The following is a 22617-nucleotide window of genomic DNA, read 5'->3' as shown; positions in this document are numbered from 1 at the left end:
TATTTTGTCCATTTGGTCAGATTCCCTCCAGAATTTGTTTGAATTTTTTTTGGGGGGGGGCTGGTTTGAGTATTTCTGTAACTGCTGATCTTCACGCACAGCAGACTCTAGAGTTTACTCTGAATGGTGTCAAAAACAAAAAATATCCAGTGAGGGGCAGTTCTGTGGACGGAAATGCTTTGTTGATGAGAGAGGTCAACAGAGAATGGCCAGACTGGTTTGAATGGACAAAGTCTACGGTAACTCAGATAACCGCTCTGTACAATTGTGGGGAGAAGAATATAATCTCAGAATGCTATTCTGAGATGCGGGTTGGCGCTGTTTTGGCGGCACGAGGGGGACCGACACAATATTAGGCAGGTGGTTTTAATGTTGTGGCTGATCGGTGTATATACACTACCGGTCAAAAGTTTTGAAACACTTGACTGAAATGTTTTTCATGATCTTAAAAATCTTTTGATCTGAAGGCGTATGCTTAAATGTTTGAAATTAGTTTTGTAGACAAAAATATAATTGTGCCACCATATTAATTTATTTCATCATAAAACTAAAATTTAATAATAATAAAAAAAAGTTTTTGAAGTTGATGACTTGGACCAAATAATAAAGAAAAGCAGCCAATAAGTGCCCAACATAGATGGGAACTCCTTCAATACTGTTTAAAAAGCATCCCAGGGTGATACCTCAAGAAGTTGGTTGAGAAAATGTCAAGAGTTCATGTCTGCAAATTCTAGGCAAAGGGTGACTACTTTGAAGATGCTAAAATATAACACAGTTTTGATTTATTTTGGATTTTGTTTAGTCACAACATAATTCCCATAGTTTCATTTATGTTATTCCATAGTTTTAATGACTTTACTTTTATTCTAAAATGTGAAAAAAATAAAAATAAAATTATAATAAAGAATGAGTAAGTGTTTCAAAACTTTTGACTGGTAGTATATATATATATATATATATATATATATATATATATATATATATATATATATATATATATATATATACAGGGTTGGGAGGGTTACTTTTGAAATGTATTCCACTACAGATTACAGAGTACATGCTGTAAAATGTAATTTGTAATGTATTTCGTTAGATTACTCAAGGTCAGTAACGTATTCTAAATGCTTTGGATTACTTCTTCAGCACTGGTAGATTTTTTCACTTGTTTTGACTATAAAAACTCTGCTAGTACAGTAAGACAAAATACACATGTTAAAAATACATTCTCTGAACAACCTAAATATCTTATGCAGTGTTGTTTCTAAAACAAGATAAATCTAACTGATCTTGTTTTAAGGATTTTAAGATATTTTCACAGGAAAACAATAAAGAAATTATTATTAAGAATACAATTTTTGTCCAAATATCAAAGGTCTTACTAGAAAAAAATTAATTATGATCCAACGTGAATTTTCTTGATAAAAAAATATGATCGTGCTGGTAATATGTGCATGTAAAATGCACATTTTAGGCAGTTTACACAAGGTTTATTTCTATTTCTTCTGCTCCAAACTTACTTCAAACGTACTTCTCTGTCTGCTCGTATGAATGTAACACATCATAAGAAAGTGTTTCACCGCTGTTCAAATGCACTTGGGATCGCATCATTTATATGTATACATTTTTCCATCTGAAAGGACTAAATATTAAATGAAACAAATGTCAATAAAATACAAAGTAATCTCTTCAGTAATCAAAATACTTTTTGAATGTAACTGTATTCTAATTACCAATGATTTAAATTGTAACTGTAGTGGAATACAGATACTTATATTTTGTATTTTAAATACGTAATCCCGTTACATGTATTCCGTTACTCCCCAACCCTGTATATATATATATACAAATACAAATCTGTTATATACAGATGCAAGGGAATGTATGGCAGAAGAGGTATGGTATGTTGGATAAATATAAACAGACTAAACTGTGTACTGCACATAATTATTGCTCAATGGGGCAGTTTTAACTGTTCATGAGATGGATAGCCTGAGGGAAAGAACTGTTCTTGTGCCTCACAATTCTGGTGCTCAGTGCTCTGTAGCGCCATCCAGAAGGCAACAGTTTGGCAATAGAAGGCAATCATTTGTTGCAAAATGTTGATTAACACAAAATAAATTTTGAAATGCCCCTCCTTTTCTTTAAAAACAGCAAAAAAGTCATACCTACCAACACTCCCGATCTGACTAGGTTTCTCAAGTTTTTCCATGGCCATTGTACAAAGGGGCCTCAGTTTGGAACCAAATTGAGCCTGTAAGGCTGAGTACCCTTCCAGGAACAAACTGAGGCACTTTTCTCCCATTGCAGTTTTTCCACCCCTCCACCTGCTGTACTCCCGATTTACAATTTCTCCCGACAACCTCATGATTTTCCACATCCACACTTTGCTCATACGGGATCATCCCATATTTAAATATAAAATGATGCGTCGCGTATAGAATCAATACGGGATGCGATTTGTCCTATAAGCTGTTCAGGTGGCATCACGGCGAAATCGTTCAAGATCGTTAATTTGACAATTATATAAGTTGGACATTTTACATAAGGGGTCAACAAATGTCAACAAACACTAAAATCCTAAAATGACTGTAAAATTGACAATTGAAACAACTTTACAACTCAAATAATACATGAGTTTTAACAGAAGAATTAACGAAAGTGCTTTATTAAAATTATAAGCTTCACATTTATGACTATAAACCCTCCAAAAACGCGCCTTACTATAACATCCATTTTTGCTTTTTTTTTTTATATAAAGAAAAAGAGGGACGAGTCTGAATGATTTTTTTCTGGTAATCAACATCATGCCACAAATGCTGTCGATTGAGCCTAACTTGTTTTGAACCCGGAATATTCCTTAAAGTACTTTAAATTATGAGTAGCTTGTATCTGCTATTTTCAAACTAGCTTCCCCAACACAGACTTACAGAAGCTGTTAAATTCCACAGCGACTTGCGTTCTAAGGTTCACACAACCTGGCATGCCGTGTATAATCACTCACATCATTAAAGCAGGTATTGCACCATTAAAGCTCGTCCTGTTCTAACTATGTCTAATCTATCAAACACTTTTATGTTGCTAGTCTTGACAGATGCTAGAGTTCGGTGACAAAAAAGAAAAAATGCATCTCTGCTCACAATTATTGCAATTATTCAGATGGATGCTGACAAATGTGACCAAACATTAGCCCACTCCTTTTAAAGTTACACACTCAAAATCAAAGAGTACACAACAGCTCTGAAGTTCTATCTTCAGGCTCAAGAAAGTTCTAAGATAAGAAGTGAACAGTCAGTTTACATTTTATTTGCTCTCAGTGCAGCTTATCCAAAGACTTAATGGTTTTATGCACTTCAGTGGACACAGATAAACAATGTTCAGCTTCATGTTTAGCACAGTAGGAAATACTTTTTGTTTGCTCTCAGAGAACAAATTCATGGCAATAAGAGAAGAACAAAGATCAGATGTGGTTGAAATAAAAAAACCAAGCAAAAACAGAGAATGAACTCATTGTTTATCCAAAAGAGCTTGTTTTTAAAGTGTGTGTCATTTTTTTTCTGAATAGAATATACTTTCTTCTATTCCAGCTTAATGTAATGAACAGATAAAATGGTAAGTAAGCCATTCATAGGTTGATTTCCATGAAAAGGGTAAACACTGTGAATCTGTGGCATTATCAAAACATTGGTCTGCTTGTTTCAATATCCTGCTCAATCAGCTCAACACAGCAATATTGGATCAACCAATGGCATGTGTTTGGGGCGGGGCTATCTGTTTTTCGTACCAATGGGAAGACACAGGGCGTGTTTGGGAAACCTGTTTGAAAACATGTTTTAAAGTATTAGTTTTTTCTGCAATTCCACACACTTTACATAATTCACCTTTAACTTTTATGTGTTTTTAAACACGTTAAAAAATTTCAAGTTCATGATCAACATTTATCAAACATAAATGGGGCGTGCAAGAGAACATACCTCCACACAAAAGCACCAATTTGGTCTTGGCAGGTTGGCAAGATCTTACTGGCATTTACTTGTACTCATAACAAAAGCAACATTATTGAGAGAAAGATATTTTTTTTTAGTTTGAATCTGTGCCTTGTTATCACTGTAGTTTGTGAGAAACTGATATGCTTTGACTATAGATATTTAAGACCCAGCTGACCTATGATTCAATAGATATGGGATTTCAATCTGGCTGCTTGTTAATTTATATAAATAATTGAATACTCTTGGTTAAATGTAACTTTTTTTTTTTTTTAGAGGTGATTTCTAAGGCAAGCATCACTTTTACTATTGCTCAAGCCTGATGTCATGAAAATTACATGACTCTGGAATATTTTTGCAAAATGACATAACATGTATTCCTGACACGTATCGCTGCAGTTCCGAGGTGAAATGTCCAGTTTTTGGTGCTAAAAGCAAGTAAAATTATGATTATGATGATGATGATGATTATTATTATTATTATTATTATTTACTTTCTAAATGCACTGTATATTGTTATCGACCAAAACGTTCTCAATAATATCACTGCATACATTTTTGCTTGTATGTGTATATATATATATATATAAGCAAGTTAAATGTTCTCCCTAACAGATGAGGTTTTAAGTTTAAAGGAATAGTTCACCCAAAAAGGAAAATTCTCTCATCACTTATTCACCTTTATGCCATCCCAGATGTGTATGCCATCCCAGATGTGTATCTGCTGAACTCGAAGATTTTTATACGAATTTCTCAGCTCTTTTTGTCCATACAATGCAAGTGAATGGGTGCAAAAGTTTAGAAGCTCCATAAATCACATAAGTCAGCATAAAAGTAATTCATAAGACTCCAGTGTTTAAATCAAAGTCTTTAGAAGCGAAATGATAGGTGTGGGTGAGAAACAGGTCACTTTTACATTCTTCTTCTTGTGTTTTTGGCGATTCACGTTCTTTATGCATATCGCCCCCTACTGGGCAGGGAGAAGAATTTCAAGCAAAAACGACTTAAATATTGATCTGTTTCTCACCCACACAATTACTTCTGAAAATATATATTAAAACACTGGAGTCGTATGGATTACTTTTATGATGCTTTTATGTGCTTTTTGGAGTGTCACAATTTTGGCACCCATTGACTTGCATTGTATGGACCTACAGAGCTGAAATATTCTTCTAAAAATCATAATTTGTGTTCTGCAGAAGAAAGAAAGTCATACACATCTGGGATGGCATGTGTGTGAGTAAATTATGAGAGAATTTTCATTTTTGGGTGAACTATCTCTTTAATGCTCTAATGAGTTTTATATCAGCTAACCTACCTCCCTCATTGTTGTTTTAGTGCATCTATCATTCATTTCACCATGAAACTTCTGCGATTTGTGCAACAACAAGCCACATAAAAATCAGTTTGCAAAATACTGTAGTAACATGTTTCTTTGAGACCATCTTGGTGGTGAGTTTTGCATAGGCGTTTCAGAAAATTAAAAAATCTAGTTTCATTTGATTCTCTCTTTTCAAGAGGTACAGACACATCTTTCCCACATTAGTTTCAAGCCTTTAGGTTGTTGTTTTGCACTGCACTCTCTGTAATTGGCAGATTAGAAACAAACAGGCACCCCTTCATGATATTTTTATTGGACATACTGTCGCATTGAAAAAGAAACATCTGTACCGATCACATTCTTTTACATGTGGCTAGACCTTGAGATTTTTTTTTACACTCAGGGGTCTTTGTTTTATTTAAAGGGATAGTTCACCCTAAAATGAAAACTCTGTCATGATTTACACATCTTTATGTTCTTCCAAACCTGTATTACTTTCTTTCTTCTGAGAAAAACTAAAGACTATATTTGTCAGAATCCTAGATGGGAAAAATGCAATTAAAGTGATTGGTGACTAAGGCTAACATTCTGACTAACATCTTTTGCTCTCTACTTTTGAAAGAAACTCATATGGGTTTGGAACAACATGAGGGTGAGTAAATAATTGCTGAATTCTCGTTTTTCAAAATTGTATTGGCCAAATTCCACAATAGCCTACATCACAAAGCAAGGAACTAAAGAACAAAAACAAACACGATGAACATCTGCTCATGGAGTAGTTTGCAGAGCTGCTTCTTTGGCTCAGAGTTACTGGTACCTCCACCTCCTTCTGTCATGTGACTGAACTTCAGCCAGTAAGCAGCAAAATTCACTGTTGTTTGTTTACATGTCTCATTTCCTTTCCTAATAAAACAGGTATCTTGGGGTTATTTTAAAATCCAGATTTCAGACTTTAGCTGACTCACTCTGGGACACCAGTTGCAAAGAATGTTTTATAGAGAGAGAAAGAGAAAAGTCACACAGCTAAATGAACATGTGCGAAGGCTATGAGTAATTAATAAATTGTGGATTATTATTCCCAGTGTATATTTAGATTAAACAGTTAGTTCACCCAAAAATTAAAATTCTGTCATCATTTACACTTTCATGTCGTTCCAAACCCATATGGCTTTCTTTGTTCCGTAGAACACAAAACGAGGTGTTCATACTGTTATTTTTCATACACTGAAAGCACATGCAGTGACCAGGGACTGTCAAGCTCCAAAAATGACCCCCAAAAAAGCACCATAAAAGTAGTCCATATAACTTGTGCACTATATTCTTCCGAAGCCATACAATCGCTCTCTTTGAGGAACAGACTGAAATTTAAAGGTAACACAATTCAGAAATCTCATTCACACTCATGAACACTAATTATTAAAAAAACATCAGTGATGAGACATGCAAACTAATGACGTTGTGGAGAAAACTTTTAATATAGTGCACTAGTCATATGGACTACTTTTACATTTATGGTGCTTTATTGTAATTTTTGGAGCTTGACAGCACCCTTCCAGCAAGGACTTTCAACCTAAAGTTACGTCTGAGTTCCATGGAAGAAAGAAAGTCATACAGGTTTGGAACAGCATGAGGGTGAGTAAATGATGACAGAATATTAATTTTTGGGCAAACTATCCAATTAAAGGAATATTCTATGTTCAATACAAGTAAAGCTCAATTGACAGAATTGCAAAATGTTGAATACCACACAAAATGTATTAGACTTTTCCCTCCTTTTCTCTAAGAAAAGCTCAAATTTGGGTTACAGTGAGGCACTTACAATGGAAGTGAATGGGGCCAATCTGTAAACATTAAAATACTGTTTCAAAACTTTAGCAACAAGATGTACGATTTTGTGTGCTACAATTGCTAACTAACCTTTTCTGTGACAATTTTTTACAACGATTTTACAACTTTGATGCCGTGACGATGTAACGGCAAGTTAACATGAACAAATGAACAAGTTAGTCCATAATATTTGTGTAAGTCACAAGAATATTTACTGAGAAAACAAATTCACACCCTCATGAGAGCTGTCTTATTAGTTTAATGGAACCAGCAGATAACTATTGTATACTCCCAAGCAGCAAATTCAAAAACACGTTACATTAAACAATTAGAACTGTGAACAGCATGTGATCTCCAATGCAAATAAAAAGAACATTCTTTTATAATGACTCTACGTGATACAGTGGATAATAACAGGGCTAAAGTCACATTCCGTACAGAACACGTTGTAGCATGCTGGACATGGTTTATCCAGGAATGTGCAGTTCTTATTTGCTTATTGCAGACGTCAGAAAACATGCAGGGATGTCTGTGGCTTGTGGAGGTGTTCAGTGGTTTAATCTGATTCAGACAGCAGAGAAGCAGATCAGACCAAACGCAAACATACAACTAATGTAATCTTGAGTACCGGTAATATGGGCTTCCTCTGAACTTTTTCTTGGCTGGCAAGTCAAATGCATTACAGCTCACACAGCAATGGAGGATTTGTGCGTACAAGTCTACTATGTGTGAAATCATGTTTAAATGTCTTGCTCAAAATCGCAAATTCGAAAAGATTAGCCATTGTAGGGTTCAAACCTGCTAACCTTTGGTTACCACCCCAGATCAATTGAGTTTTAGTGATAATTCACAAAGTGAACAAGTCAGCCCATTGACTCATTGCAGTACCGGTTTTAAGAGGGTTTCCGGATGTATCATCTTCTCAGTTTACTGATGAGTAAACACATAGTAACTGATGAATTCCCAGGCATGCTGAATAAGATGGGATACAAACCCATGGCTAAAGTGGCCCTCTGAGTCTCTTAATAAAAGTGGAGGCAGACGCCTTCCCACATGTGGCTTGTGGCACGATGCCTGGATGTTGTACAACCCCTGAGAAGATGGTTTGAGTAGGTCTCCTCCTGACAATTTCATTATCAGTGAGCTACCTTAACTGTCACACAGACAGAAGTGTAATGTTCTACTAAATATGTGCTCCCTTAATATCTTTTTTTGTCCTTAGATGTGCTTGTTATTTAGTATGTTGGAACATTTATGAGAAAATGGAACTTGAAAACATGCTATCTGGAAATGGGATGAATCCCATGAGACATTTTATGACGAATGAGTATAAATAATAGAGAAGAAGAGTGACAGAGACAGTGATAGCTCTCCAAAAACAAGCACTCTTGAAATAGTTGTGGACTGTGCTTCAACTTTCAGGGATTACTTGCTTATTGTTCCCTCATTAAGTGTGTGGCTTCCTCTAAGTGTTATTATGGAAATGACGTTCACGGTTGTCTGATACTGATATGTCATGTTCCTTGGTTAAATAAGCACATTTATTTATATTTATAGGATTATGGGAAATTGAAATAGTAAAGAAATAATAGGGTTCCATTTGTTAACAATAGTTAATGCATTCATTATCATGAATAAACAATGATAACTGAACATTGTTAATGTTAGTTAATAAAAATACAATTGTTCATTGTTAGTTCATGTTTGTTCATAGTGCATTAACTATTGTTAAAAAATACAACTTTTGATTTTAAACATGTGTTAGTATATGTTGAAATTAACATTAACTAAGATTAATAACTGCTGTAAAAGTATTGTTCGTTAATGTTAATTAATGTTGTTAACTAATGTAAACAAATGGAACTTTATTGTAAAGTGTTACCATCTTTCAAGGGATTTTTTTCCATGTCACTGTTGGTAAAGCTGCTTTTATTTATCTGTTCTAATATTGGGAATAAAACAAACTAATGTGTGTAAGTACTTAGTTTAAAGGGATAGTTCACCCCAAAATGTAAATTCTCTCATCATTTACTCACCCTCGTGCCATCCCAGATGTGTATGACTTTCTGTCTTCTGCAGAACACAAACAAAGATTTTTAGAGGAATATTTCAGCTCTGTAGGTCCTCACAATGCAAGTGAGTGGTGACCAAAATGTTGAAGCCACAAAATGCAAAGGCAGCATAAAAGTAATCCATATGAATCCAGTGTTTAAATCCATAACTTCAGAAGCGATATGATAAGTGTGCAGATCAATATTTAAATAAATTTTTTACTATAACTCTCATTCCTGCCCAGTACGTGGTGATATGTACAAAGAATGCAAATCACCAAAAACACGAAGAATGTGAAAGTGAAAGTGGAGATCGATAGTAAAAAAAGAACTTAAATATTTATCTGTTTCTCACCCACACTTGTCATATCGATTCTGAAGATATGGATTTAACCACTGGAGTCTTATAGATTACTTATAAGCTGCTTTTGTGTGCTTTTGAGGTTTCAAAGTTTTGTGATGGCATGAGGGTGAGTAAATGATTTCAGTTTTGGGTGAAAAATTCCTTTAACTGTTTTCCACATGATATTTAAATAGTTTGTTTTGGCTTCAGTACAAAAAAATAAATAAATAAAATGATTTAATTTCGAGAGCAACACTGTCTTAAAATCACTAGTTTTCCTCAGAGAGTATAAATGGGTCGGTGTAAATAAAAATGAATACCGTACTGTAGCTGCCCATTATATTTTAGAAATGGGGCCCCTCACAAAGGAAACATCATATCTGAGGGTTCTTGGTTTTAAAAACTTTGAAAACCCTTGTTGTAGACCACAATTATGACTAATAAATCTGTGCTTATATTAACTTTTTACTTGTGTCACTGTAACAACTTTCACCAATTATGAGACATTAAGATATGTCAAATAAGGCATAAAAGATTTAGAATAACTTGCTTAAAATATAATATAATATAATTTATATACACATGTGTGTGTGTGTGTGTGTATATATATATATATATATATATATATATATATATATATATATATATATATATATATATATATATATATATATACAGGGTTGGGGAGTAACGGAATACATGTAACGGGATTACGTATTTAAAATACAAAATATTAGTAACTGTATTCCACTACAGTTACAATTTAATTAATTGGTAATTAGAATACAGTTACATTCAAAAAGTATTTTGATTACTGAAGAGATTACTTTGCATTTTATTGTCATTTGTTTCATTTAATATTTAGTCCTTTCAGATGGAAAACATTTATCCATATAAATGATGTGATCCAAAGTGCATTTGAACAGTGGTGAAACACTTTCTTATGATGTGTTACATTCATACGAGCAGACAGAGAAGTAAGTTTGAAGTTTGGAGCAGAAGAAATAGAAATAAACCTTGTGAAAATTGTCAGCTTTACGCTAAGCTAAAATGCTATTTCTAGCCATTTTACATGCACATGTTACCAGACATGATCATATTATTTTATCAAGAAAATTAATGTTGGATCATAATTTCTTTTTTTCTAGTAAGACCTTTGATATTAGGGCAAATATCGTATTCTTGATAATAATTTGTTTTATTGTTTTCCTGTAAAAATATCTAAAAATCCTTAAAACAAGATCAATTTGATTGATCTTGTTTTAGAAACAGCACTGCATAAGATATTTCGGTTTTTCAGAGAAAGTATTTTTAACATGTGTATTTTGTCTTACTGTACTGGCAGAGTTTTTATAGTCAAAACAAGTGAAAAAATCTACCACTGCTGAAGAAGTAATCCAAAGTATTTAGAATACGTTACTGACCTTGAGTAATCTAACGAAATACGTTACAAATTACATTTTACAGCATGTACTCTGTAATCTGTAGTGGAATATATTTCAGAAGTAACCCTCCCAACCCTGTATATATATATATATAAGATATTATCTATATTATCTGTGCCTACAGGGGATACACGCAAATAAAAAGGAAAAATCAACATACTGTGCTTCTGTTTTCATCTTGGCTTATATGTTTTGGCCTGTCTGAGATTGCAATTAATGTCTTTTGCAATTAATTGTTTGTGAAACTGACAGAGCGAATGATTCTGTTATTAATCTCTTTTTATAGTCACCTTTGCCTAATAATTTCAGAGGCTGATCAGATTACCACAACCATCTAATCATAATCAGCTCTTACATACAGTACATTATCTGCATAGAAAGCCCCAATTGGTTTCTCAGAGTGTAGAATAACACATTGATGTATTTTCCACATCTGGGAAAACAAAAAATGCTTGATGGTGAACTTTACTTCAGAAGTTCACTTCTGAACCTCTCTTGGGGTGAGTGATGTTCCATGTTGGGTTACACAGCTGTGGTGGTCCTCCCCGCAAGCTGTTAAAAAATATCTTGCCCAATTAATTAATCCAAAAGGATATTGTACCTTCTGATTCCTCAACATGAGTGGAGCTCAGATACAAAATACAAAGGTACTATATAAAGAAAGCTGTCTTTATTTTCATTATAAGCAAATACATAACACATGAGTCTAAAATCATTAAAGAGAAGTTATTTTAGATGCCTTTGTCATCACTGGAGTATGCAACTGGTTTGCTTATTAAATGTGGGATTAGAGGGAACTGTAGTGGAAAACCCTCTGAGCTGGTGAGCTATTTTGGGGCACAGAGGGGTCTCAAAGGGGCCAAATCCCCTCACTTCAGTTATGAATTTCTCATGCAACATGACAGAGTTGTCATGCCAGACAGTGTTTCATATTTCTGTCTGGACCTGAAATTCTTAGACCAATAGCGTCAGACACAAATGAACACCTTGAAAAGTTGTATTGCTCAAAGATTGCTCTTTGATAGACTTTTAAATTCTGTCATCGTTTACTCACCCTCATGTTATTCCAAACTCGTATGACTTTCTTTCTACCGTGGAACACAATACGAGACGTTAGGCAGCATGTTAGTCTTAGTCATCTTTTGACCATACAATGAAAGTGAAGTCAACATGATCACTTAGGAGGTCCGCATGTTGTTTCTCCGATACCTCTGGTACCCTAGGATCGGCCACATTATGCGGACTAACTGACTCGCGCCATCTCCTATCAGACATTTTTGTATCTGCTCCAGTGTGTTTACTGTCTCTTGTGGCGCAACCAGAAGCACGTTATATCAGCAGCATGTAAGACCTGGGTTTGCATACCACATTGAAGCCAGCCCAGGAATTAATTGCGTTTACATAATCTGTGATGAGCATTGCATTTTTCACTCTAAGATTACACTTTTACTGCACTGATGGTTATAGGTTTAGGTTTCAGGTTTGGGTTGGGGATACAGTTTAAAATATACATTCACTGTATTATCTTCAGCTTGTACAGCTGAAAACAACTCACAAATTCACAACTTGCTTTTGGCACCCCTCTGTGGACATTACATCCGGAAAATGAAGCTCACAGACGCCATACACTCAACAACACTTACCACTTTGGCCACTGGGGGCAGTGTTTCAGATTTCAGTAAGCACAGACCGATTTTGGCTAAAGAAAAGTCAAATGACTGTTTCCAATTTCACTGTAAGATCAGTCTACTGAAGTTGTCATTCTGCCAAACGATTTTTTTTTGTAACTATTAACTAGTCCTTTTGTGTTCCACAGGGGAGAAAAATACAGTTTAGGAACAGGATGAGGCAAATGTGACAAAAATGACAGAATTCAGGTGAACTATTCATTTAAATAAATTCTAAGTTATGTTACTTTGTTTTAAGTATTTCTCCTAAACTTCATGGGGAAAAAAATAGGCACAGAGTGAGGTAAATATTGTGGTGAACCAGTCAGCCAGAAGTCAGATTTTTTTTTTTTTACATAATTTCTGCTTTCTTATTGTCTCAAGTGCTCATGCATAAATAATCTCTGTCTAGCTTTGAGCTTTTTCTCACAGTATTTCAAATGCTAGTCCTCAAAATCACTCCAGTCTGTTTCCTTTGAGGGAGTCTTTGAGTCCCACATTTTAGCCCTTTTGAAGACAAATTCTAGCTGAGGCCTCAAGGGAAATATCCAAGTAAATGAACTGGAATTTTGCAACAACTTTTATAAGGACAAACCACTTAAAGGGGACATATTATGAAAAATCCATTTGTGATAAAGATAGGTTCGTAGGCAATGGAGGAGTCAGGAGATAGCGAACAGCTGAGTGTTTTATTCTCTCGTCAGCTTCACATACACATTCAAACATAAAGCAAAAATGGCTCTGGGTGGCCAACTCAAATAGCTTTTCTCTGTGGTCTGTTGCTCTGGCCACTCTCTCTCTCTCCTCTGCCACGCTGGCAGGCCTTATCAGGTCCAGGCAGTGATCGCTGCAGTTTTTTTTATTATCTGTGGACGCACCTGCCCGTGACCCAAGTGGAACCCCAGTTACTTAACTTCCACCCACCCAATTGCGCACTTCTTTGGGTTGGCCGTGAGTCCCGCCTGCCGCAGCACTCTCAGGAGTTGCATATGCCGCCAACAGTCATTACTATAAATGATAATATCGTCCAGATATGCGGTGGCATATGCCGCGTGCGGTCAGAGGATCTTGTCCATGAGGCACTGAAACGTGGTTTGTCTCCGAACAAACCTCAACGGACGCGTCACAAATTGGTGTAATCCGAACGGTGTGGGAAAAGCTGTTTTTTCTCGGAATTTTGAAGTTAAAGGGATCTACCAATAACCCTTTGTTAAGTCCAGCGTCGAGTAAAATTGAGCCGCGCCCAACCGATTGAGTAACTCGTCAATTCGCGGCATTGGATAAGCATAAAATTTGGACACTGCGTTCACCTTCCAGTAGTCAACACAGAACCGGACCGAGCCATCGCTCTTCGGTACCAGAACTACCAGGCTGGCCCAGTCACTGTGCGACTCCTGTATTACACCCATTTCAAGCATTGCCTCTAATTCTTCCTGAACAATCTTTTTCTTGAGTTCAGGAAGACAATAGGGGCAGCTACGAACCACCACCCCTGGGGTGGTCTCGATATGGTGCTCTATGAGGTTTGTGCAACTGGGTAGGTGTGAAAACACGTCCGCGAATTCCGCTTGCAACCGGGCAATGTCTGTAAGCTGTGACAGTGAGAGTTGGTCTCCGCAAGGGACCGGGGTGAATGAATTTGATTTGGGAGATACCTTCGGCCCGAGCTCCGGCCTCTCCGGAACTACCGTCACCAAGGCTACAGATACCGCCTCCCTCCATGGTTTGAGGAGGTTGAGGTGGTATATTTGACGTGCCCCTCTCCTATCCATTCGCCTAACCTCATAATCGAGATCTCCGACTCGTCATGTGACCTCAAATGGTCCTTGACACTTGGCAAGTAATTTGGAGATCGAGGTGGGCAGCAATATAAGCACTTTATCTCCCTGTGCGAATTCCCATAGCCAAGTGCCCCTGTCGTACAGTCGGTGTTGACGTTCTTGCACTTGGAGCAAATTCTCCTGTGTTACCTGCCCCAATGTGTGGAGTTTTGCTCTAAGGTCAAGAACGTATTGAATTTGGTTTTTGCTATTCGAAAGTCCTTCCTCCCAAGCTTCCCGTATGATGTCGAGCATGCCGTGCGGCCGGCACCCATACAGTAACTCAAATGTGGAAAACCCTGTGGAGGCTTGCGGGACCTCTCATACTGCAAACAGCAGGGGTTTGAGCCACTTATCCCAGTTCTTAGCATCTTCGTGTACGAACTTACGAATCATGTTTTTTAAGGTCTTATTAAATCGTTCGACCAACCCGTCGGTTTGCGGTTGATAAACGCTGGTGCAAATCGATGTAATGCCTATTAATTCCTACAGTTCGCATACTGTACGTGACATGAATGTTGTGCCTTGATCAGTGAGGATTTCCTTTGGAATCCCCACTCCGGAGATAATTCTGAAGAGTGCCTCTGCAACACTATGTGCTGAGATGTTGCGCAGGTGCACTGCTTCTGGATATTGTGTTGCATAGTCCACCAGAACTAATACAAAGCAATGGCCACATGCAGTCCACTCTAATGGCCCAACGAGGTCCATGCCAATTCTCTCGAAGGAGACCTCGATCAATGGCAGAGGGCGCTTTTGGGGTGGCCGGTGGATTCACCAACTGACATTCACAGCACGCCGCACACCATTTGCTTATGTCGCCGTGAATGCCAAGCCAAAAGAAACAGGCCATTATAAGGTTCAAAGTCTTTTTGTAACCTAAGTGACCAGCCATTGGGTTATAGTGAGCCACCTGGAAGAGTGTTTCCCGACAGCTCTTTGGTACTAACAGCTGAGTTGTATTCTCTTTGGTCTGAGTGTCCTGCATCGCTCGATACAACCGCACTTTGATAATAGAAAAGTATGGGTATGTGAGTGCAACATTAGGCTGGAGCTGTTGACCATCAATTAATTTCACTTGGTCAAAGGCGTGCTTGAGGGATCCTCCGGATCATCATTTGGCCCCATCTTCATCAGGGCCACAGGTGGGGTAGGCTACAGGGAGGTCAAAGCGCCAGCCCCCTCTCTGGCGATCAGGCTCCTGAGCACCTGCCTCAGCTTGTGCCTGGAGTAGGACTTGGAAGTGTTGTTCCTGCTCCAGGCGCACCTCCATGAGTGCTTGATGCTGGTTCTGCTGGATGCTGGTGAGGGTCTTCAAGACTTCGCCCAGCGGTGAGGACTCCATCACGGCGTTCTCCTCCAAAGCTGGGTTTTCGACACCACTGTGAGCAGGTTCGTAAGCAATGGAGGAGTCAGGAGACAGTGAACAGTTGAGTGTTTTATTCTCTTGTCAGCTTCACACACACATTCAAACATAAAGCAAAAATGGCTCTGGGGGGCCAACTCAAATAGCTTTTCTCTGTGGTCTATTGTTCTAGCCACTCTCTCTCTCTCTCCTCTGCCACTCTGGTGGGCCTTATCAGGTCTCCCTCCACCATCACTATAATGAGAGAAAGGTGTTAGAGTAAATACAGCCCAGGTTACGAGCCTTACCGCTTTCCCTCTACCGCAGACAGACACACGACCACACCCCCCATGCCACACCATTTTTTCTATTTTTTAATTTTAATAAAACTCGCCAGGGTATCCATGGCACCAGCAGGAAAGGCACAGCCCACTTCCAGAAAGGGGTGTGGTGAGCAGCAGCTCCTTTGCATTTAAAGCTATGGACACTAAAACTGCCCGTTTGGAACAGGGCTAAAAAATAGGGGTATACCAACCTGATCTCATGAAAATTCGTACATAATTTACGAGTTGGCTATTTTGTTTTTCACACAATGCTGTTTACATAAACTCGTACGACTTCATCACGTGCCAATTCCCGGATGTCTAATGCGGAAGTAAGCGTGAGTTCTGTGCACGAGGCGTTAAGGACATACTTATTAATATTATGCCCTTACCCAAACACTTTATCTAAACTTAACCAATCAGTAGAGTGTGTAAACATAATAGGAAGCTGTTGCGTGTGACAGAAGCAAGTAATTGATGCGTATTAGATGGAAACGATGTCCAGTGACGTCATTGGCTGTAGTGAAATTCGTAGGAATTCAAACGAATGCAGTCGCACGATATCATACGAATTAGCCAAATGTAGAAAAGTCGTACGAATCCTGAAGATTTCGCCGTGAGAGTGTGTTGCATATACAGGCAGGGTTTGGAGGGTTACTTTTGAAATGTATTCCACTACAGATTACAGAGTACATGCTGTAAAATGTAATTTGTAACATATTTCATTAGATTACTCAAGGTCAGTAACGTATTCTAAATACTTTGGATTACTTCTTCAGCACTGGTAGATTTTTTCACTTGTTTTGACTATAAAAACTCTGCCAGTACAGTAAGACAAAATACACATGTTAAAATACATTCTTTGAAAAACCTAAATATCTTATGCAATGTTGTTTCTAAAACAAGATAAATCAAATTGATCTTGTGTAGAGCCAAGGAGGGCGGCCGGGCTGGAATGACGCACGCCCGGTCCCCAATCAGCCTGATGGGGCGCACAAGGGATAAGGACGGCCGTGGACGACAGTTCGAGAGAGAGAGAATTACAGGCTGCTGTCCTGCATGTGTTTATGTTTGTGTGTTTTTGTTTCAGTTTATTATTAAACTATTATTTATATTCTCAAGCCGGTTCTCGCCTCCTCCTTTCCCTCTAACCCCCTTACACCTTGTTTTAAGGATTTTTAGATTTTTTTACAGGAAAACAATACAAAAATTATTATCAAGAATATGATTTTTGCCCTAATATCAAAGGTCTTACTAGAAAAAAAGAAATTATGATCCAACATGAATTTTCTTGATAAAAAAATATGATCGTGCCTGGTAACATGTGCATGTAAAATGGCTAGAAATAGCATTTTAGCTTAGTGTAAAGCTGACAATTTGCACAAGGTTTATTTCTATTTCTTCTGCTCCAAACTTACTTCAAACTTACTTCTCTGTCTGCTCGTATGAATGTAACACATCATAAGAAAGTGTTTCACCGCTGTTCAAATGCACTTTGGATCGCATCATTTATATGTATAAATGTTTTCCATCTGAAAGGACTAAATATTAAATGAAACAAATGACAATAAAATGCAAAGTAATCTCTTCAGTAATTAAAATACTTTTTGAATGTAACTGTATTCTAATTACCAATGATTTAAACTGTAACTGTAGTGGAATACAGTTACTTATATTTTGTATTGTAAATAAGTATTCCCGTTACATGTATTCCATTACTCCCCAACCCTGTATACAGGCATGTTAGAATAAATGATCTGTGAGGTATTTTGAGCTGAAACTTGACAGACATATTCTGGGGACACCTGAGACTTATATTACATTGTGTAAAAAGGGGCATAATAATAACGTCATTATAACCCGAAGTGCAGGTAAGCGCAGGCCTAGAGGAAAATGTATTGCACAGATGTTGCAATCTGTTACATATCTGATGAGATATAATGGATTTCTCAGTTCTGTTTAATTTAAGTACCAACTTTGTCTCAGAACAAATAAGACAATTGTTGACATATAGTAAGAGCATAGAGATATATCATTAGTGTGGATAGTATAGCTCTGATAATGTGGTCATGGAAAAATCTGATGAGAAATGTTTGAGCTCATATTGAAATTTTAATGAGATTTCATTTGTGATTTTTCCTTCTTTTGGGTGAGCAGACATAATTAACTCTGAACAGATTTGGAAAGATTCAAGCAGGGAGGATTGACAGGGTCAAAACATCCCAGAGGCTTCTTCATGATGTTTTTTTTAACCAACCCTCCACTCATAGCTGCTGACAGGGCATGACGTCATCGTTCTGCTCACTGCAACATAACAAAACTGAGAGACCGTGAGGAGTCACCCATTGCTAAAGGCGGTAGCGCATGTGGGATTGAGGTGGGATGTGAATGTGTAGGAGTAAGACTGTGTGAAGAGAAGAGTATTAAAGGACTATTAATAAAAGCACACCAGATTACTTCTATTTGTACTGTATATACATGCTTTCTTTCTGTTACTTTTTGTATTTGATTTCATGTGTTGGATTTTAAAGAGTTAGAACACCCAAAATTGAAAGTGATATAATTATTTAGTCACCCTCATGTTGTTCTATAATTATACTTTATGATTTTCTTTCTTCTGTGCAACACAAAAAAGGAAATTCTTATGCATATAATGATAGCGAACAGTGACCAAAGGCTGTCAAACTCCAAAAATGTCAAAAGAGTAGTCCTTACTACTTGCACACTGTATTCCATGTTTTCTGAAACTATACGATAGCTTTGTGCAATAAACAGACAGAAAATGATTCACTGATAATCTGATAAGCTCTGGAATCTTATTTGCATAAGTGCTTTTTAAAGGAATATTCCGGGTTCAATACAAGATAAGCTCTATTGACATCATTTGTTGCATAATATTGATTACCACAAAAATTATTTTGACTTGTCCCTCTTTAAAAAACAAAAGCAAATCAGCAATAAAGGTAACAGTGAGGCACTTGGCAATGGAAGTGAATGGGGCCAATTTTTTGGAGGGTTTAAAGCCAGAAAAGTGAAGCTTTCGATTTTTTTAAGGCACTAACATTAATTATACTGTTAAAGCTTGTTTGATATTTGAGCTGTAAAGTTGTTTAAATTATTTAAGTCATTTTAGGGTATACGCCGTTAGTCGTGGCAACAAATTTGTAAAATTGGATATAACTTTACACAGAAAAAGTTACGTGATTTTATTACACTAAAATCATGACATAATGCCAGTGGCGGACTGGCCATTGGGAGAACCGGGACTTTTCCTGGTGGGCTGGCCATGAAATGGGGCCGCATGGGCCGCCACGTTATGCAGATTGCGCCACAAAACGGCGCCGCGATATGCGGAAAGGGGCAGCGATATGCAGAAATGGACAGTTTTGGGCCAGTTTCTATGTAAATTCCCTGGCCGAATTTTCTTCCCAGTCCGCCCCTTAACATTTACGGATTGACCTCGTTCACTTCTATTGTAACTGTCTCACTGTCGTCCAGATTTTTGCTTTTTAAAGAAAAGGAGGGATGAGTCTAAATGTATCAACATTATGCCAAATTCGCTGTTGATTTTGCTTAACTTGTATTGAACCCGGAATATTCCTTTAAGACTTGGCATGTCAAGATCCGTCACACCAGATTTAAAATGTTTAGTTCTTTCCTTGTGTGTGTGTGTGTGTGTGTTGCGATAACCAAATGTGATGTGCCATTTGAATATCCAGAAATACAAAATAATTGGGAGCTGCTGCAAATGGCAGGATTTTCAATATATTTCCTCACACAAAGCTATTACAGTACATGACTTCAGAAGATTTTTATTGAAATATTATTATTATTATTATTATTTTATTTTTTTTGAGAGCTTGACAGCCCCTTGTCACTATATGCTTTCATTGTTTGGTAAAGAGCAGCATGAACATTTTTCTAAATTTCTCCTTTTTGTGTTTTGCAGAAGGATTAAGTAATATTGGAACAACATGAAGGTGAGTAAACTATTTGTTAATTTTTGGGTGAAATATTAATTATAAGCAATGGTTCTAATCACAAAGCCCACATTCTTGGTGGGTGACCAATCACTGTGTCAGTGAATCACTTAGCCACATACAGTGAATAGCTGCCGAATTCCTTTGCAAAAACAAAATAGGGGGACTAGACAGGGCATGAACGATATCTCTCCCTTATCTATGTGATGCACTATTCACCCCTCTCTCAGGTATCACTCTTAGGGCAGACATCCCGCTCACTTAGACAAAGCAAATATCACATGAACATAAGCAACAAAAGCCAGGAAGTTGCAGAATTATTTTCCAGGTAATGACTGACTCATTAACTATCTAGCCACAGCAATGAAAACTTGTTCATTCTTACACATGCAAAGAAAATTTCCAAGTTCAGTGTATTCATGTAATATATTGCACCTTGCTCTGGAAATTGGGTTAATAACAGCTTTAATGTTCAGAGCCCTGATTCCCACTTTTAGAAATGGATTGTTCTTTTGGAATTTAACTTCTCAGCATTGCTCCTTGAGGGCTGGATACACCTTGCAGTGATTTTTGCCAGAACCAGTTACAATAGGAGCTTTGTTTAGACAGAAATGGTCATGAAATGGAGTATGAAATTACCATACAGAGGCTAAAACACATGTGATAACCCATGATAACAACTTGAAAATACAAATTCAGCTGACAGCATTTGTGGAGTAATGTTGATTACCACAAAAAAAGTAATTTGACTCATCCCTCCTTTTCTTTAAAAAAGCAAAAATGGATGTTACAATGAGGCACTTACAATGGAATTGAATGGAGCCCAATTTTGGAATGTTTAAAGCCAGAAATGTGAAGCTTATAATTTTATAAATTACTTACATTAACTCTTCTGTAAAAACTTGTGTATTATTTGAGCTGTAAGGTTGTTTAAATCACTTTACTGTGGTTTTAGGGTTTACGGCATATGTCGTCATGGCAATGAAGTTGTGCAACTTGACAATTAAAAAGGTTAGTAAGCAATTAAATCACTCTAAAATCATGTTTACACAGACAGTGTTTATGTCTTGTGGCTATAAAGAGTAGTTTCAGGCTAGGAATTATTGACAGAAATTGGGGAGGGATTGCAAATGTGAAACTGTCAGCCTTTGCATCATGTTGTACACTCAAACTGAAATTTCAGAAGGAAGCTGTATTATGTCTGCTGTAAGTCTGGAATCTGGTACAAAGGTCAGAGTCACAAGCAGTCTAGAGAATGCTTGTAAAGTGTTATTGTAGTGAGACATTTTATTTTATGACAAACATGAAAGCATGTGGACTCTGAAAACTTCAAACAGATACTCTCTGAAAAGTGGAGGAGTTAGATATATGATCATGAACATCAAAGAAGTGCATATTCGGCCTGGGTAGCTCAGCGAGTATTGACGCTGACTACCACCCTTGGAGTTGCAAGTTTGAATCCAGGGCGTGCTGAGTGACTCCAGCCAGGTCTCCTAAGCAACCAAATTGGCCTGGTTGCTAGGGAGGGAAGAGTCACTTGGGGTAACCTCCTTGTAGTCGCTATAATGTGTGGTTCTCGCTCTCGGTGGGGCGCGTGGTGAGTTGTGCATGGATGCCGTGGAGAATAGGGTGGGCCTCCACACGCGCTACATCTCCACGGTAACGTGCTCAACAAGCCACGTGATAAGATGCTCGGATTGATGGTCTCAGACGCGGAGGCAACTGAGGTTCGTCCTCCGCCAGCCGGATTGAGGCAAGTCACTACGCCACCACGAGGACTTAGAGCGCATTGGGAATTGGGCATTCCAAATTGGGGAGAAAAGGGGAGAAAAAGAAACAAAAAAGAAGTGCATATTCACACACACATCAGACTCAGTTTAGGTCTTACTAGAGCTTATGTTGTGGAATTTGAACTGGTGAATGTGCAGTGTGTCCCCTTGCGGTACATTTAATAAATTATTACAGTCAGTCTTGTCTCTCATGCCTTGTGAATGACTTTTTTTTTTTATAGTGAAACTCATGGGAATGTTGCTGTACTCTAATAAGACAGTAGATAAATGGAGCCCAAAAGCTGATGAAGTTCTATAACAAAATATTGACAGTTATTACACTTAGCGTGACTGATTAATAATACAGGCTGTATAGGAGCCAATCCAAAGACCTTACTTTTAAGACATCTTCTGGCCCAATCGATTGAAAGGAACCCAAGTGCCCTTTTTTCAGGTAGAAAAAGTTTGCTGAATCTAACATCATGACTATAGCAATGTTCTCTTTCTGGAATCAGTTGCAGCTGCAGGTGGTCTGGGTGTGAGCTAATGTGGAAAGCTTTAGTGATTCAATGTCTCATTTGATTACATTAACAAAGCCCAAAAGAGCTGTTACAATCCCATAAAATAGATTGATAATGACAAATAAATGGTTTTCCGTCAACAGATGTTTCAATCAGGGATGGCAGAAGTAGGTCACAAACTCAACAGTGAATGCCTGGTTGAATCCCAGTTAGGATGGA

This window comes from Myxocyprinus asiaticus, chromosome 44, assembly GCF_019703515.2.
Source record: "Myxocyprinus asiaticus isolate MX2 ecotype Aquarium Trade chromosome 44, UBuf_Myxa_2, whole genome shotgun sequence".
Taxonomy (NCBI): domain Eukaryota; kingdom Metazoa; phylum Chordata; class Actinopteri; order Cypriniformes; family Catostomidae; genus Myxocyprinus; species Myxocyprinus asiaticus.
This window is presented reverse-complemented; position numbering follows the sequence as displayed.